General features: G+C 40.4%; 1 protein-coding gene and 1 long non-coding RNA gene across 8 annotated transcripts in view; one reads left to right on the forward strand and one right to left on the reverse strand.

The window, feature by feature from the left end:
• LOC125328895 overlaps window positions 1-19,331 on the reverse strand; it is a 52,799-nt gene that overhangs the window by 3,363 nt on the left and 30,105 nt on the right. For 5 of the 7 annotated variants that reach the window (XR_007204938.1, XR_007204936.1, XR_007204935.1 and 2 more), the window contains 3 exons: window positions 18,458-18,526; window positions 13,705-13,978; window positions 3,703-5,885 (listed from right to left, as the gene is read on the reverse strand). This is a non-coding gene — a long non-coding RNA (uncharacterized LOC125328895). Of the gene's footprint in view, window positions 1-3,702; window positions 7,856-13,704; window positions 13,979-18,457; window positions 18,527-19,331 lie in introns of all 7 variants that reach the window. The other 2 variants (XR_007204939.1, XR_007204937.1) reach the window with 2 other exon arrangements.
• Window positions 8,242-19,331, forward strand: part of SLC39A10 (solute carrier family 39 member 10) — a 76,497-nt gene continuing 65,407 nt past the window's right edge. The window contains exon 1 of the mRNA XM_048310114.1: window positions 8,242-8,332. The gene's annotated coding sequence lies outside the window, so the exon portion shown is untranslated. The remainder of the gene's footprint in view (window positions 8,333-19,331) is intronic.

Genomic DNA, 19,331 nt, shown 5'->3' on the forward strand with positions numbered 1-19,331 from the left:
TGCTTCATAGAGACCTAGTAACATTTGTCCTTCTTTCTGAATTGAAATTATGTTAGCATGACAAACACTGGAAGAGAAATCTGCTGGGAATTATTTATGAGGAACTTAGCAGAGTGGCTTTTAAAATTATCTAATCCTGGAACCTTAGCCATGACCTTCATTAACCAGTGAAACACTCCCAATTACTAAAAAAGATGAACTTCAAGTGCCAAATTTTACCTAAAAGCACTAAAAAAAAGAAAACAAACACCAAAACTAAAGAAAAGCAGAGGAGAAAAGGAAAGAGGAAACCTATAGGGAAGAAAGACTCAAGTTTCCAAACCCAAGTAATTCTTGAAGGCCAAATTCTGGCTGCCAAAAGCAGGACAAAACCCCCAGGTGTGACGTGACAGGCTGTCCCCCAGAGGTCACATCACGGCCAGTGCCACTGCTCCTGGTCAGCTGGGTGCCAGCTCAGGAGGCATTCAGCGCCCCAGAGGGATTCCGTGCTGACGGGTGGCTCCGGCGCCCTGCGGAGCACGGGCTCAGAACTCCCTGGTGATGCAGTCCTACAGGCCTGTGCTTCCCTGAGGATGTTGGACAGGATGTGCATGGCTGCAAATCCAAAGCAGGCCCTCCTCCTCTCCTTTTGGAGGAGGCTCAGAACAGATGAGGCTCAGGCTGTGTTTTCCTTGGCTGTGACAGATTTGCACAGTATCACAAGCTTGCTGTGCCTGTTTGTTTTCCTTCTATCAAAAGAAAGATGTTGCAAAACTGTTTAGAGTACAAATGAATCCATACCCCATATGTTGCTATTTATATTTATATCCACTTAGGACACCCAGCAGACCTGGTTATGGAGCAGGTCCTTGTTGTTTCCAGTTACTCTTCTGCTCATAAACATTTAAGTGTGAACAACTGGATATTGCCATGTCTGCACTTAAATTGCTCATTGTAATTTCACATCAGCTTCTATTCCATATCAATTTTCTATGCAGCATATTATAGTATCTGCTCATGTATTTTGTGCAGACTGTGTAGGAAGAAGCTTAATCTAAAACATCTGCAGCAAGATGAGATGATCACATAAACATTATTTCTTGTAGAGGTTCTGTCTATAAACTGCAATGAAGTATGTTTCCACTGCATCAGCACAATCCTGCCTTTGCATTTACCTTTTATCATCAAAATAGAGAACAAAGGAAAATAAAATACAACAGGAAAAGTCAAATTCCCAGGCACATAAACACTATGTTCAGACAGAAACTGACAAAGCTCTGAAAATTATGTCCCTAATCCGAAACCTGTTCAATAAACTACATTAAATATCACTACTGAGTATCTGTTTATGTGCCTAAATTCCCAGTAAGCCGTATGGAAAATTACTTTCTAATGTGGAATCACCAGAGCTTTCTGATAGCAAAAGCTCCACACACACACTAAACTGTTGCAGAGTAAGTCAATAATCAGTGAGCTGCAATTTTCAGAGGCTAATGGATTCAATAGACACCTAAGGGGTATCTCAGCCTCAGCAGCAGCATTGTGCTCCATCACATTACCCTGCAATAGAAGCAACGACTCACAACAGAGTCTCATAAAAGAGGGTATAAATTATCCTTGTAGTTGAGATTTACCCTTGAAGGTCGGTATCCATACCCAAGCAATTTCTCTTCAATCATGCCCTTCAGGCACTTTACCAAAAGATAGGAAAAGTGCTTTGTATCAGACGTTTCAGCTCTGAAGGTACCTACATGCAGTTTCATCTGCACATAAAACACAATACTGAAGCAGCTTGCCATCAACGCACAAATAGCTTTTGTCAGCAAACATGTTAATTACCAAAATTTGTGTTCCAAGACTTGCCGTGTTAGTTCCTTAAAAAAAACTAAGCACATTAGCTGTTTTCTCATTACATCATTTTGAATATGAGAATGAATGCAAGTTCCAACACAAGTTTCAGGGACTAGGGAGGGCAGATTATAAAGACTCACCTAATAGCTGAAAATTTTCACAAATGAAAGAATCCTTCTTACATAAGAAAGTGCTCTGAACAGAATATCTGCTAAACACTTAGTGCATGCCCCTGGAAGTCAGTGGAGCATTTGCATCCCCTCTTAGTTTGTAAGATTTTATAAATAAAAATCTAGTAAATTCTCAGGATTTGTAGCCTTCTATTTGATCCCTTTAGTCCTGAGTGTTCTTCACCATCCTCATTGGAACGTAAGCAGAAGAATTACATATTTGTATTTCTAAATGCAGATGAGTATTTTTTCCTTTGTTACAATCCACCAAACTGGAGTAGGATTCAACTAATAAACTACTCTTAACTCCAACTGAACCATAATATTGTAAGTCAGAAATCAGAAACATGTAAATGCAAACACGTCAAAAGTTGAATGTCTGGTGACAAGCAATCCATTGGCTTCTATAATTTTAATCAATATAAATTAGTTTTTGGGGGACAATATCATAATTCCAAGCAGACTATAGGAAGTAAACTACTCTGGCTTCTACAGCTCAAGTAGCAAAAGGAGTAAAAGCAATGCTTATTAAACAGAAAGTAAACTTGAGGGAAGGTTCATTTTCAAACCTCAAAACTTGGTTCTATGTCCCAAAGTAAACTGAGGACAGAGTACTGTCACCCGCTTGTGAATTCTCTTCTTCCAACTTTAAGAAGCCTGGGGGTTAAATAATGATAAAAATCCTTGGATGATGGGAACGCCTTTGTTCCAGGTGGTTATGCAGGAGGAGAAACACCGCCCTGTGGTACTGGGTTAAATCTCAGCTCACAGTGTGATCAACACTCCTGTATTTGGTGCCCAGGCAGAGCCTCTCTGGCAGGGAGACGTTCCTGCACACACAGGCACCAACATGTCAGATCACCACAGGCATAATCACTGCCTCTACAGTGGGGGGGAAAGAACTGTGAGAATAAAACTTGAGGCTAAAAACTGCCTACAGCCTAAACACTGGTGATGATATCACTTTTCTATTTAGGATAGAAAGGAAGGTAGGAAGTCCTATTATGTGCAGGGAAGGAACAAAGTCCTCGAGGCTCATTGGTGAAGTCTATTAATTGAAAAGTACTAATTTAATACACGGGTAGTAAGTGGAATGATGGCATCTCTTCAAATGAATTCATAAATTAAAAGGTATTTTACATTTTTAAGGGAACATTTTTGTTGGTTATAAAGAAATTAAGAAAACCGAAAACCTCTGAGTAAGATGATGTAATTAGATTCACAGGTTATCACTGAATGCTTGTGTTAAATGAAGAAAATAACATCTACAAAGGTTTTGAGCTTAAACTGAAAACTGTAGCAAGTCAGTCTCAAAGTCAGTTTAGTTCTTGGCAACTCTTCTAAGGACACATTGACTGATCTCTGCCCACATGAAAGAAGAACCTATACTTAGTGCCTTCAATAAATTGAAGCTTTGGATATTCCAAGAAGGTGCAGAGAATATGGAAGAAATATAGATTCTCAAAAAATGCCATGTATTTCCTTTTGCACAGTTACTGTGCTCCACACAGTGAGTGCTGGATGAGATGCACACTGTATATGGAAGAGAAGTCAGACTAGGAGAGCCCTTCTGACCTTAAAATGGAGATATAAATTAACTACATTTTAGGGGACTCAGTAGCACAGGCATCTGGACAAAAGAAGTTTTGTGAGAGTATTCCTTTGCATTATAATTGTGTATTTAATAAGACTTCATACTTACTTTTACTCTAAATTAGTATCCATATCAAAGTACCAGGTTGTTTCCCATCTGCTTCTTGTTCCTTTTTGCTTCATATTTCTCTTCCTTCATATTCTTTTCTCCAACTGCTTGTCCTTTTTCACTGTAGTGTCCCCAGCGATGTTCCTTCAGTCTTCACTTGCTTATCACAGTTCATTTTGCTTCCTGTTTCTTTTCACCATCACCATAAAATAGATACCGATAATGTGGCATTTTGCTGCTCTGCCTGCACTACTAAACTGATTTTATAGCTGAGAGATTGGCACAGGTAATAAATAATTTGCTGGTTTACTTGTGCACCTTTAAAGTATGTGTCACTGCTAAAATCAGAAAAGAGATCTCCTGCCTTACTGGACAAAGCCCTAAATGAATGTGTTTCTTCTCTTTTACAAAACCAAAAGAACTTTATTGCAATTGTAAATATAGCATACTCTTTCAGAAATAAACATGATGCTTCCTCAGTGAGAAATCTGAAGAACCATCTTGGGAGTCCTTTCTCTCATTGCCCATCACCAGGCAGACCTGTCAGGTTCTCTGCCAATGTTCAAGTTAGTCAGTGAGCACACTGGCACCACTGCCCCTAAATGGAAGTTCTTTTAAAAAACTACACTCCTAAATCCACTCCCACCTTTTTCATACAAGAGTTGAGTTTCATTTCTGTGGTTTTCTTGTCTGCATTAACTTGTCACGCTGTGCCCCAAATTAGACATCGACCTGGCTTCCAATGCACTCTGCAGAGGATGCAGAAGACACAGAAGTGTCTCACAGAACTCACTGATCACGCTGTGATTTATTAAGAAATAATGAAGAAACTGATTGGCATTAGTTTCAAAGCTTTGAACCGAGCCCTTTGAGAATGGATGTAATTGGATTGTATAATATTATAAGCTAGCAGACTTAAAGAAGAATTCTTTAACTTTGGGTTATATTACTAAGTATGCTGAAGATATTTTTAAAAAAAAAATAAATCAAGCAGTCATTCCTCCGTTTGTGAAGGCAAGAAGAGCAAGTTAACCACTTTACAAAGCTGAACTATGACCCCCCTAGCTAGCTTCATCATCTATTTTGTGAATTAAACAATTGTTTATATATGTGACATATAAACAGATATAATATATATCTATTCTCACTGCAAGTTTAAGATCATACTTACTCATTGTGCAGCAATTCAAAGTAGAACCACTGACTGAAAATATGGAGGCCCTAATCAAAACTATTTATAGACAATTAGTACTAAAGTAACTTTTCTCTATCAAGAATTTGCCAGTGGGAAAAGGAAATGATCTGAATTATTTATAACACCACATTTTACCAGTTAATCAAATAATAATTAATTTGCTTCATCTGAAACTTTTATTGTTGAGAATTGAAGTGTGTGGGTATTAAACAAGGTCTTGTTTCATAGCTGTCACAGATTTTATAGTGCACAAGGAACTGTCATGACTTTAAATTAAGCTTTCATGTAATCTAACTTTTCACTTGAGCCTGCTCAGGGTCAGGATTTTTTTTTAATGCCTTCATGAAATCACAAAAGTAAAGCAATTTTATTTTGTACATGAGCATTTATTCATCTTAAAGCAAATGGTTGAGGCTACACCTTGTTCATTACCACAACTACTGACCTAGCCAGAATTAAATGAACTCTGCATTTAAACTAATATTCTGTAAACAGCAATGAATAAGGGCACCTAAACAGCAATTTAAATGCATCCATTTTGGTGGAATGACAATTATAAAAGAGAGACTTACTTCATATTAGAAATAATTTCCTGCCCAACTCAGCATCTTTGTATTATCTCCTGTGCTTATTTACTTTTCATATCTTTACCACTGTGGCTTTGCCAGATCTTTTTTTAAATGATAACATCAGTATCTTTCAGCCAAGAATCTTATTTGACATAATTGCTTCTCATATTAGAACTTTTTGGAAATTAAAGTTGATTTGGCACATTTCTGAGGTGATGCTGAGGACTTTCTAGACATCCAGAACTAAAAATACACTTCCAGAAGAGGCAGTGCTAAGCAGTTCAACCACCAAATGAAGGCTCCTAACTCAGCTGCTGATACTGACCAATACTAAGCCAGCAAGTCCATTCAGGGGACTTCTGAATTCAGTGGCAATAGTAAGGTTCCGTTAAACTGGAGGCTGAGAATGCTGAAGGTTTCTGGAATAAAAGATGGGGAAGAAGGTTCAGCAAGCATTTAGAAGCCCTTAGAAACAATGCCTACTGAATAAAAATATTATTATGTTACAGTATTGATATTATGGGACACCAACTGGGGTGTGCAGTGATTCATTCTCACCTTCCCTGAACCCACATTGTGGCCATATAATCACGGCCAAATGCATCCTGTACACAAGTCTGAGTATCTGCTGCTGAAACCCACCTACTGCAGCACAGTTTGAGGGGCATGCTGCTCATTGTATGTTCCACATATTCTGTTTCACAACATCCACTGGCCAGAATCAGGAAATCAAAACATCCCTTCCTGCATGTGCCGCAGGGCATCTGCAGTTCAGGCTGCTGTTGTAGCAAGGTGTAGTTAAGGTCCTGAAAAACAGCTGCTCTGCATTAGTATCAAAGCAGGCTCCTGTTTGGGCACTGTAATCAATGAAAATGCATCCTGGGCAGTTCTGAAAATAGGCATGGATGTGTGGGAGTACAGAGACATTAAAACCACCCTTCTTAAATTGATCTGAAAATTAATTAAGATAAATTAAATCAAAATCTAACCTACAGATTGTCTCTGGGAAGACTTTGCCTATGATTGCACTTCATGTTTAGGTCTGCTGAATCCACTACAGAAATTGCATAACTTTATTTTGGGATATTATCAGATGGTCCAAATTTCCTCACAGCTCAGTTGTTGATTCTATAAAGTTATACACATACTTTAGACATCTTGATGAGAAGCCCAAGTGTAGAAGCTCATGTTCTTAGGCTTTCTATAAAATTTGACAGAGAATGGGGACTGTTATAGGACATGGTTCAGAATAACAGCTAAATTAGGTTCAAAAGGAGCACGAATATTCCCTCTTCCTTCGTGACTCTCAAAATTTTATTTAGATGGCACAGTCCAATACTTAGGAAAGATGGAGGCCTTATGTTATCCCTGAACTTTCAGATATACCCCAAGTACTACAACAGCACCCAAAATATAGTACCATAGGCCTAGAGCCATTTATAACAGGCTTGTGTTGCTTTTGCACAGGTGGAATCCTGACCTGGCCCCTTCAGTCCTGAAATCTTCCTGAAATTTTGCTAGAGTTGGTGATCTGAAGAGTCCTGAAACAGTGCAACATTTTCAGAGTGGTTCACAGAAGGAAGCCCCAGGAGCACAGTCTCATTGCAGAGAACCTGGTAGGGAATTTCCACAGGACATAAAAGATCCTTACTCTCTCAACAAACAAAAATTAAGGTCCAACCAATTCATCCACAGAACAGCTCTGCTGTTCATAATACAGCAAGCAGGAAAATGCTCCACTGACAACACTTTATAACCTTTGAAGACAAATGTCTATGGTGCCAGTCCTTCTAGTTGCTTTCTATGATAGACTCCTTGTAGACTCCTTGCTAGATTGCTCTGGAAATTTCACGCTTGGAAAGGCAGGGCTCTTGTTTTGGAGAATCCTTTGGGGTATGACACTGACAATGTTTTTGTAAACCTGTCTCATTATCCAGCATTAAGAAAGGGTCTAATATATTTCATGGCACTGTGTGGCATAATTGCTTGTGCCTTTTTTCCCTCTGACTCTTCCAAAATGAAGAATGCTTCCATACATCCTCACCGGGCTGTGTGTCATTAATGACCATCCAGGCCAGAGCTGCATATTTATTTCCATGCATGGCTTCACACCGTCTCTCTGAAATCTCTACTTTTTAAAGTCATTCAGTCTTCTCTTGAAAATGTGAATAAGAGACCAGGTGATTTGTTCCCAAAAATAATCAAATTCAGCGAGAAGTCTCCATGCTGGTTTTTATACACAACTCTTACCTCTAAGGACAGAAGTACTTTTTAAATCCAAGTGTTAAAGCAAGTCAAAGACAGGAAGGTGAATCAACCACGCACTCACAATTGGATGAGATAACTCAATGCTTTCATACTGCAGGATAGCTATTTCATTATCTTTTGCCTGCAAAGGGAAGCAGCAGTTCTGATTAAACACTATTTCATCTGTGCTCTTTGTAAGCATAACTCAGTGAAGATGACGGTATGATACAGCTGAGTTTTGAACTCTTGTGCTTGAAAGCCATATATCTTTAAGGCTTGTACCTTACGTGGATTCTCTCCTAATTAAGAACACCTGTAGAGGCCTGACCAGACCCTGTGGTTTGCAGCAAAACTGCCGAAGGGCTCTGAAAAGGCAGAAACTTTGTGTCATCTTTTAACCTAAATTATAACAGGGTTCAAGCCTGTGCCAAGCAGAGTAAAACTATATAATTTATGAGCTATGAGGGCAGCTCTGGGCCCCTCTGAGGTGATTTTTATCAGTGCAGTAGCATAAACAGTTCTCCTTTACTTGAACATTGGGAACAGGGAGCAGTGGAAGGCCTGCTGTATAAAGGGGACCCAGCCTGTGCTAGGACCTCTGTAGCCCACAGACAGCCAGGTAAGTGTGTTCACACTGCTTTGCTTTTTGAGCAATGGCTTGGGAAAAGGTGTGCAATGTGCTGAGACTGAGCATGGGCTGTGTGCTGTGGGACTGGAGGAGCTGCACTTCAAGGCCAATGATTTGCTTTTTGCTCTTAAAATTTTAAGCTTGTTACAGAGGATCTACTTTGATTCATTGTCTGCCTTTGTCTTGGAAGGCTCAGTTGTGCCAAACCAGTGGTGTAATAGAACTACCCACAGTATTACAAACTGCATTCGGCTGTAATGATGGGTTTGGGCCCTTGCTCTCTCTGGGTTTTGAAGCTGTGTTCCTACGAACAAGCAGGTGTTACTTAAGGACTGGTCCTTGAGTCAAGTGGAAAACTGTTAGATACAAGCAGAACATATAAAGAATTTATTTTTGGTTTTTGCTATTTATTAATAATGTAATTATATATAAACCATAAAAGATAGTTTGTAACTCAAAATGACAGTATAGAACAGAACTCAATCTATTCATTTTTTCTGTCAGGGTTTGAGGGGCTTTAGGAGACTTAGATGATAAGACATTACTGCAGGTTCATACTCTTCTCAGCAAATAGCAGGCAAGAAGTGGGAATAGCCTAAAAATATCAGCTAACTGGAAACAGAGCTAAGGCAATGTCCAGCTGACCCACCTCCAGAAACAACAGATAGGCTCCAGGGACATCTGGCTTTTGTTTCTGTCTCAGAAGGTTTGGTTTCCGTGGTGTGGAGGTTGGGAGGGAAGAAGGGGGGGCGGGGTTTTTGTTTGGTTTAAACTGACATTTTGACTCTAATCTTTATATAAAAGGGACACCTTGAAAATCTTAGTTCTATGTTTCTTTATTGCATATCTCCAGCAAGAATAAAACCTTTGTTGGTATTGGTTCCTGATGATTAAAACGACTACAATAGTTGGCGTCCTAATTTTAAAAAAACCAACCATCCCCTTTGCAGTTGCACTAGTTTTTATTTTCTCTGTAATGTTACATGCAGACTGCTGCAGAGGGAGAGCTGGGGAGATAAGTTTCAGGCTCAGCTTGCCAGCTGCAGCAGAAGGGGCCTTGTTACTTAAAAGCTTTTTCTTGATGGAAAGCTGCCCTTATTAAGCACTGTCAGTTGGCACAGCTCTCCTGTGCTGCCCAGTTATGCCCTTTAAGTCTGGGATAAGAAGCACTTCTTGCTAAAAGATTAAGAAGGAGACTCTTAGAAATGTTTTACAACATTATATAAGAACTGAGTCTGGCTGTAGGTTGTCCTTGGACTTGAAACAACCAGGATCACAGATCCAGCCTGAACATGAGCTTGGTGCTCTCATCTTGAAGTTAAGCCATTATGGTCTATGACTAACTCTGCAGTTTAGATTGGCACAGTCTCAAAGGAAGGTATTTCCCTGCATCTGGAAGAAAAGTGGACGCAGCCAATGGCCTTCTAAAGCATACTGCAAGAAAATCGTACAACAGCTTGAGGCATCATGTGTAGGTTGTTTAATTTCTTCAGCATAATTATCCTTTTAATAGGTGTGCGCTAGTACCATAATCCTCCTTTCAGGATTCCAGTAGAAGACTAAATGCTTGGCTAGTTCAGGCCAATGACTTCTATGGGATCTGTACTGTTCTTTTTTGAAAATTTAATGTAATGGCTTTTTGTTCTGTAAACAGAAGATCAAGGTCAGATTTCTCTTGTAGGACTGAGCATCAAGAAAAGTTAGTCATTTTTTATTAAAAACTTGCAATATATGAACTATTGTATGTAATGCTGACAGCGTTGCTCATAGTGTGATTGAATAATACGGTAACTTTATACAAACAACACCTTCAAAATATACATTTTAGGCAGAGACCAGCAGTTTGTGTATAGGGGTTTTGTATGGGTGTTTGTATAGGTCTTCATTAACCAGGCAAGTCTGCTGGTCTACCACAGTTCCCAAGGTAGCTATGTGTCAGAAGTATTTCGTAGTCATCCAGTTGTCTAATGTCTGCCTAGACACTGCCTATTTTAGGATTACTGGTTTCTTATTCACATCATTTTTGCCTGACAGCTGTGCTGGTTCTAGTGTTGAGAAACACATAGATCTCTCTAAATAACCTCTTCTCAGCTTTTTTCTGTACTGTTTGCATTTAAGACTCAGTGGTGTTCAGGGAATTGCTTTGGAGTCAATCATAACAAAGATCACCATCTACTGATCTCTACCAAGATGTTCTGAGGATTTTACACTTCAACAAAGCCTCTTTAAAAAGGCTTTTTGTGCTTAAAGTAAGATCACTGTGTGGAACAGTTCTTGTCATAGGACTGGACAGTGGAAGTTTGCCAAAATCTTACACTTCCTTCAAAAGCTTCTGTTGGGTGTCCTCTGTCTTGACTTGGTGCTGGGGGTACTGTGTGTATCTTGTTGCTGTGACTTTTCTTCAGATCAAACAGAATTAGCAGCTCCTCAAACTGAGCATGCAAGCTCAGAAAGACTATAGGAGACCTCCCACATATAGGATATGTGCTATAGAGAACATGCATTCTGTAATGTGAATGGGCTGCACTTAAATGAGAAGATAATGTCTCTCTCAGATAAGTGCAGTGTGTTGCTGAGTACAGAGATAAGCCCACTCTGGAACAAAGCAGTGCAGTGTGAGCCAGCTGCTGAAAGACTGCTGAGCAGAGACATCAGGAATGTATCTTCACACAAGCAAGATCCCTGCAAGCAAAAGTAGTGCCATGACCTAAAAGGCCGAGAAGCCGCGCTGAAAATAAATGGATTTGTAAATCATCTGTTTGAACCAGCCTACACTCTGAGGCAGGAAAGGCAGCAGGAAACCTGAGAGTTGGGTGCTTTGCACTCCTTGTCTGTAAGGCCTTTGGTGGAGGGGATAACTTTCTGTGATGGTGGAAGGTCACTCAGTAATAATCACACAGGAAGTTTAGCAGTCACTTTGAACACGTCCAGTTGTTGTCCAACCACGCTCCGGTCGGTTCTAGTGGCATAGTAGGTGGGAACAGTACACCAGGGAGTTTGGGGAGGTCCATGATGAAGTGTCTGTTTTACTAGAAGAGAAGCACAGCAAAAATCATAACTGTTATCTTCACTGTCATCAGCTCCAGCTGGAAAAGGATATTTGCTAATACCATCACTTCTGGTGGACTTGGCAGCATTAGGTTTGTGGTTGAATTCAATCTTAAATGCCTTTTCCAACCTAAAGGATTCTAGAAGATGATCTGGATACTTCTATAATTATGTTCTTATCTGGCTATGCAACTGGCCACAATCACATCAGGTAAGAGTCTGGAAGATCAAGAAGTGGCAGCATGGTTACCAGAGAAGGCTCAGTGCATCTTCTGTTGGACTTCTGTACCCTGTTTAATCTTTAAGAAAATGAGATTAAACACAGCAGTTCTTTTTAGCTAAGAGAATTTCTCGGATGGCAGAAGGAAAAGCACCATTAAGAAGGTGCATGAAATCAGGACAGGCTGCCAGAACAGAGCGATGTCTGCTGTTGATGCTGCTGCTCACTGAGCCTCTGTAAGGCAAAGGAAAATCTGTAAGATATCAGTGGATGACTGGGATTACATATGTTCCTAGCCTCAAAAGCTGAGGAAAGGAGGCAGGAAATATTTGGGGTTATGGAGGGAGGCAAACCTGTTTTGCACAGGAATGGCATGTTTGAAGAACAAGCCAAAAATGGGTGTTATCAGGTGTGGAATACACAGCACCACAAGGCATAGCTACATATAGCTTTGCACAGCTTTGGGTTTTCTTCTAAAGAAAACAATAGATAGGTGTCTCCTGGGTAACAGGAGCGGGGGAAATGGTGCCACAAGGACTAAAAATAATCAAATCTAAAGTATGAATTCTGGCTGTGCCCATTAAACTCTCAGTAAGCCAGAAACAAAGTACGGCTTAGGTGGCAATCTTGTTTAGGGGACAGGGTTTGGTTGTGCTCTTAGAATTGACTTCAAATGCAGCTGGGTGACTGCATTGAAAGGCCTAGAAAAACTGAGAAAAACTAATTGTACTCTCTGTAAGACTTGTGTGGTACTCAAGACAAACATTTAAATTTTGAAAAAAATCTACAGATTCCTCCCCTCCTTTACTTGGGCACTTCTCATATGAAGCTGAAACAACCCTTTCTCTTTATCAAGATAGAAGTTTAACCCTACAAACTTTCTTTACTCACTTTCCCTTCCAGCTAACCATAAAATTCCATGTGTGGGATGTAGCTAGTGTGTTTTAGGGGAGCAGAGCCACACTGTGCTGGTAACTTTAATCCCTCAAATGCTTTGGAACTGCTGTGGTCTGTGTTCCTTGGATGTTTCCACTGATGAACATTGCTTATTCACACTGAGCTTCAGTAAAGTTCAGCTGACGCTGCTCTAGTTTTGATCCATTATGCAACAGAAATGTCAGTGTGCTTCACTAAATGCTAGCTGTGATTTATGATTTCTTTTTAATCTGTGCTAATTTGGGGGCTACTTGGCATTTATACATAGCTTGAAGAAGTGTATTAGCGACTCAAATATTGTTGCCAGGTTTCTGTGGTTTACTTTTGCCCATACCAAGCACTAAGCAATTAATCTCAAGGTCTTATGTATGGCAAAACAAAACAACCTCTCAGAAGTTGCTTACATTTGTTTGAGAAAAACTTTCATTGGAAATGAGGAATTTGAAAGAAAGAAGAACAGAATATTTATAAACAATAACTGTATGACAAAACACTTCTGTAAGAAGAGACTAAATTTAGCATTTGCAGGACTTTTATCCATGTTTTGGGTATTCTCAAGCACAGGTAAACCATTTGATCAGTAAAACAAAAGATCTTGTACAAGTTGTCTACAGTCCTTACATGCATGTTTTTATAACGTCTCCCTAAGAAGCACCTGGTTTTTTCCATTAAGCTATTTTGCTCCATTTGAGAATGTTTGATAGACACACCTCAGGTGAAACATTGTCTTTGAAACTGGTGCCAGGTATTGTACAGATGAATTAAATTGCCTCCAGCAAATCCTGAGTGAACAGGGGTTGTACAGCCTATGGCCATCCACACTGAAAGTGACTGTCCCTTTAGTGGGTACAGAAAGCCACAGAGCACCTACAGTGCTGGGAACATTTGATGAGCCACAGCAGCATGCGGAGCTAAAGCACTCCAATGCCTGGGGTTTTTCTGCTGCAAAATGGAAAAAAACTCACTGGAAAACAATAGAGAAAGAAAACAAGATTTAATTTTGTTTGTTTGTTTTGTTTTCAGCTCTGCACCATCTAAATATGTTGTATATTTTTAATTTTGTAAGCCAGAATAAACCAGCTACAGAACTGTGTCCAAAGTTTTGGATTACATAGGACAGTGACTGCATACCTGGACCAGGTACCATACCTTACCATACCTTAGGCTTCCTCCCATTCTTGGTGAAATCCCCAAACTTTGCCCAAGACCATGCTGACAGATGACGTGTGAGTGCTGCAAATCTTCCTGAATCAAACCACATCAGCCTCAAATGGCTTTTTCTAATAGGCCAAGATGACCAAGAGCCTTGTCAAAAGGGAGATAGATTGGCCAATGACCAGTGCAAAAGGCCAAGTCTGGGTGGCCACACAACAGTTCTGGAAAAGTTTTCCTCTCTGCTTGATGCCATTCCTTGCTGAGAACCAGAATGAACTCTGTAAGTGACAATATATAAAACAAGGGGCACTTAGATCACCAAATTACTTGAAGCAAACAAAGACTTTGATGATGCAGGTTGCTTTAAAATATACCTGTGTCTTCAATGCAAGTACAGCTCTAATATACCCTCTTTCCATCTGTCTAGCTACACATTCCAATCTCATAAGGGATTGAAGGGTTACTCTTTTGGGGGGTTGGGGTTTTTTTCTGAGAAATTTGTGGGAATTAAGACAGAAAATGTTTGAACAATACCCTGTTATTACTGGAAAGTTTTTTAATTGTGATAGTTCAGAGAGATCTTAGCAGAGTGTTATCAGAAGTGTAAAATGAATCCAGGTAAAATAGCTTTTGCAGAGAAGGTAGCAAATATTTTTGGATTTCCTGTCATGAGGCATGCTTTCAAATCTTTGTAGTGGAAATCAAAGAGACTGGGTGGAAAGGACCACCAGCCAAATACTTTTGGTGTTTATAACAGGTGTGCAGGAGGTACATAATTTGTTACAGCCTTTGCAAGCTTCATTATAATGCAAAGACAAGGATGTAAAATAACCAATGTTTTTAGAATTATATTGCCTCATTTTTCACACCATTGGACATGTTGGACACTTTTAAACAAATTTGGCAGGAGAGCTTTTAAATATAGCGAAATTCACCAAAGTTTTATGAGAGCCATTGTATGAGCAGGGAAGAGAGTTCCTGTAGTGAGTGCCACAGAAGTTGCCCGTGGATATGTTCGGTGTTGCCCAGGCTGATCCTGCTGAGGTTTGAGAGAAGCTGTAGGGGCTTCTCCAAACAAGCACAGTGTGCCACAAGAAACATGGGAAAGTAGAGTAGGAGTAGCTAAGGGTGTGGCTCTGAAGGCAAGAATATGGCTTCTGTCCTTCTGTTCTGTGCTGCTAACAATTCTTAAACCAGCTTTTTGTAACAGCTCACTAAAGAGCTGTTCTCCCCTCCTAACTGTTCCACTACTATTTAACAAAGTGGAAATCTCACTTTTCTTCTTCTGCATGAAGCAATGGACCTGGCTTTCTTATACTCTGTCTGCATCACAGCTTTCTTTAAAACACATCACCCAAAGCTCAGCTGCGTGGTTCCCCAAAACCCCTTGCCTACCTTCATGTTACTTATTATCATAATCTCTTTTGTTTTAAATGGTTGGTCTCTATGGTTAAATCTTATCTTTATCCCCTTAGGGATCTTATCTGTCCTGCACTTGTGGCCCCATTTCCTCTTCTGGTGAGCCCTTGGAGTGCTCTATGCCTTTCCATGGAACTGTTTACAAGCTGCTTTTGAGGGCACAGTTGTCACTATAAGACTAAAACTGAATCCAAAATCAACTAAATATAGCTGTTCCACAGGGAACCATCTTTTCTGATAAGGCCAATAAATTACAGGAAAAAATAGAGATCTAGAACAAGTCCTGTACAGCCAAGACCTGAACAATGGCTAAAACAAAACAAGGTTCAATACAGCCAGGAAAAAAACCCAACAATGTGGCAAACAAAGCAGTGCTGTTCAGGCAGCTTTGCCTTTCTTCCTACCTAGGTGAGATGCAGTCTGGGCTTTTGCCTGCTGCCCAAAAGGCAGGATTACTGCTGTGTGCACACGGGGGTCATGAGGAAGTCAGGGCTAGAGTAAGAAACATGCCCCACCAAATCCACCACTAGCTGTGCCAATAATGGGCGTATACCAAAGGAATCCCATCACTGCTCTCCTTAATTCTTGATTTAAAACTGGGATCCTGTGATGAAGCAGACTCTACAGTTTCATCTTGTTTAATGGGATTTGATGGGGGGCAGGAGAACAGTAAATGAAGAGCCAGCTTTATTTCTATAGCTGCTCTTTTGAAACAGTATGGAATTGATAGCCGTGCAATAACTTTGGTGAACTGTGGAAAGCCAAAGATCAGAAAAGGGACTGTAACAGAGATGCTAGGCAAGGACAACAAGCTACAAGATGCCATGAAGCCCACAGTTCAAACACTGACTTGGGTGTAGCGGGTTGAGTTTGAAACCGGGCAGAAACACCAATTAAATGCAGTGGTTTTGATTCAAAATATTCATTATTTACTTATTTTCCTTCTGTGAGATAAGAATTAGGAGAAAAGCAAAGCAGGCACAAACCTTAAACAGTTGCAGTACAATGAAAGAGCTTTATTACTAACAGAATTAAAAGTAAAGAGAAAAACAACAAAACAAAATTAAAGTAAATTCCCCCCCCCCCCCCCCCCCCCCCTTCTTTCCAGCACTTCTCTCCTTTTATCCAGCTCACACAAGGGATAACAGAACATGGGATGTTAGTCAGTGTTGCAGTTCTTGAAAAGTCTCTCTCTTATGCTTAAGGAAAAAAGGGTTTTCCTTCAGTTGCACGTGGTTCCCAAACTGCCACCAATAGCAGACCCGCCCGGAAACAAACAGTCTGCTATGGGTAGAACATCTCTCCCATGAAGAATTTCACAGTTCTTTCACACTACAGAACATGGGCCATCACATGGGGTTATTCATCTTTTTAAGGATAAGTTATTTTGGCCTGCACACAGAGGCTTTTCTTCGCTACAAGTCTCTAACAGCCTCTCACTGCTTCTATATAGCCTGGCATAGGCACTCTTCACAAACTTCATAGGCACACGTTGATTCTCCACCCCCCCCCCATGTTCTTCAAATGGATTAAAGAGACAAACAGTTTGTGGTATTACAGTTTCTTACCACGGCATGCAAGAAGGTTTCTTTTAAGCTGCGCGCCAGAATCGCGGCACCGCCCTCTTTTCTCCCGTCGCCATGCTCAGCTCCGTCCCACGGGACTCACTTCTCTTTCTCTCTGACTCTGAAGCCGCCATGTTGAAGAGTGTTCTTGTTCAGGCTTTACGGTGGGGAAAGCCTCGCTCCCTCTGTGCTGCTGGCTGCGTGGTGTCCTCTTCAGTTCAGCACGGAGTGTGCTGGCTGCAGACAGGAGGCTCTGCCGGCTCCCGCTGGCTCCGCCGGCTCCGCATGGAGGGGAGAGGGACCCGCCTGTCCCCAGAAGCCGCGCTGGATGGATTTAGCTGTGAGCAGTCCATGGCTGGTTTTAGCCGCCTGCGGCTCTGGGACAGTCCCCCTCAGTGACCCAGGGTCCGTGCCGCGGCGATGGGAAAGGGGGAAAGGGGCAGTGGCCCCGGCCCGGCCCAGCGGGGCCGGGAGGCTCGGAGCCCCCCCACCTTCCAGCAGGCGAGCTCCGACCAAAAGGGGAAGTCCCGCCTTTCCGTGCGGTTTAAATATGTAAATTGTGAGAAGCGTAATTGGTCTTAAAGACTGTCCATCAACTCAGGGTCAACCCAACACATTGGGATAGGATAGATTGAGTTACTATGTTCAACTTTAAAAGTAGGCACTCATTTGCATATTATTGACATCAGGGTAAGATTTAGAAAATAAGAATCTGTACAACCCATTGTGCTGTTCTCTCTTTGTTAGCCTGCAGAGTGAGAAGGATGCTGGGGTTGGAAGGTAGGTAGCATTTTTTTCATCTTAATGAGTGTAGCGGTCATTCATATATTTTTAAGTCATTAGCATCATAGAAATAAAATTTTTAAAAAAAAAAAAAAGAGCAGGGGAGCTTGCAGACTCATTTTCTACACAATTTTTCATGGAACCTAGCTAGTACAAGGGCGAGCTTGTTCACAAATCTAAAAATTAAGTACCTTGACTTTCATTTCATTTGATTCCTCTTCAAAATACTTTCTGACCTTCTGTTTTAAAACCAAAAAGCTTTTTAACCCTCTTCCTGAATGTCATAAAATTTTATAGAATTGTTAAAGTTAGAAAGAACCTTTAAGATCATCAAGCCCAATTATCATAGAAAATAATATTCAAGAATTTAGGAAAAATTGACTGCTGCTGCTCCTGCACTGAGTGCCTGCCCTGATCCAAAATTAACTCCACTGGGAATGTCCATCTTTGCTACTTTCTAGTTTGAGGAGCTGTCAATAGAGCTAATAAGTACTAGGAACTCTACGGAAGCTGGGCACAATCAGCGAGTGTAAACCCATACCACTGTCAGATACTAAGATGCCCCGGCAGGAGGGTCCAAATGGCATTTATGAGATTCTATCAAAAGCTTTTAACTTGGCCAAACTTGGATGGATTTTTTTTTTTTTAATCTTGAAACAGCATAGGATTCCTCCTTGACATGTGTTCCTCTCATTCTCTCATTTTGTTTTGTACATACAGTCTGCTATGTGAGGCATAGAAAATTGTTACCATAATTCTTGGTAAATAGCTAGAACTGGCAGAGCTTTACACACACACACACACTCTTAAAAAAAAAAAAAAAAATCCAAACTCAGCCATGCACTGGGCATGGAATATTTAAGCCCAAATGATAAACAACTATGAGCCTTGCGAGAGAGGAGTGATGAGCAAGCACATTAATACATATTCATGTTACAAGCTTTGACATTAACCATTTCAGATTATGCTTTATCTGTTGTGTTCACTTACCTGTTATGAGACTGGTGAAGTGAGAAAGACAAATGAGATTTTATTCTTGGAGGGTTTACATCTTAACATCTGAAAGTCAGAATGTTTTTGAAGAGTGTTTAGTACATACTGGAAAATAATAACATTTGATATGAAGTTACAGAGAAACATACTAATCTTGTAAAATATTCATAATAAGGTTTTCTTTCCTTCATTTTGGTTCATCATCATTAATAAAATGTATGTAGGTCAAACGATTTTCATTGACAATTGCATAACCTTATAGAGTTGCTACTGGCTAAAAATAAGTAATCATCCTCTCAGCCTTTTTTCTTTTTTTAATTAATGAAGACCTAGGAAAAAAGCAAGTTTTCAACATATTCTTGGGTGGACATCTTTTAGACATGACAAGATAAAAGTAGCAAAAACTCTTGCATTAGAAAAGGAACCTATTAATCTACCAGGCCACAGAATTTATCAAATGAGTGAGCTGAATATAAAGGTGAAAAAAAGATGGAGTACCAGATACTCTGAAATGTGGTATTGCTATTGATTGGTGCTGCTGAAAATGGCTGCACCAAACGGTGCAAAGGTAGTGGAGATGGTGAATAATTAGACATTAGTAAGGTATAATTTCTTTGTGTTTTAGGAGTGACAGCACAGAGGCAAATGGCAGGAATTAGCTGGAAGTACTGTACGGGGTGTGTTTTTCTCTGTAGGTTAATCAATAATTTTTTTCCTAATAAAGTCTCCAGAGGTAATCATGCTGGTCTACACAACCCACTGTGCACAGTAACACCGAGTCTCAAGAGGGCCAATGCATCTTCTGCCTATTTCAGGCCTCCAGGTTTTCGTGTTGCTCAGAGAACATGGCTTCTTATATAGTCTGTCCAAT

This window comes from Corvus hawaiiensis, chromosome 7, assembly GCF_020740725.1.
Source record: "Corvus hawaiiensis isolate bCorHaw1 chromosome 7, bCorHaw1.pri.cur, whole genome shotgun sequence".
Taxonomy (NCBI): Eukaryota; Metazoa; Chordata; class Aves; order Passeriformes; family Corvidae; genus Corvus; species Corvus hawaiiensis.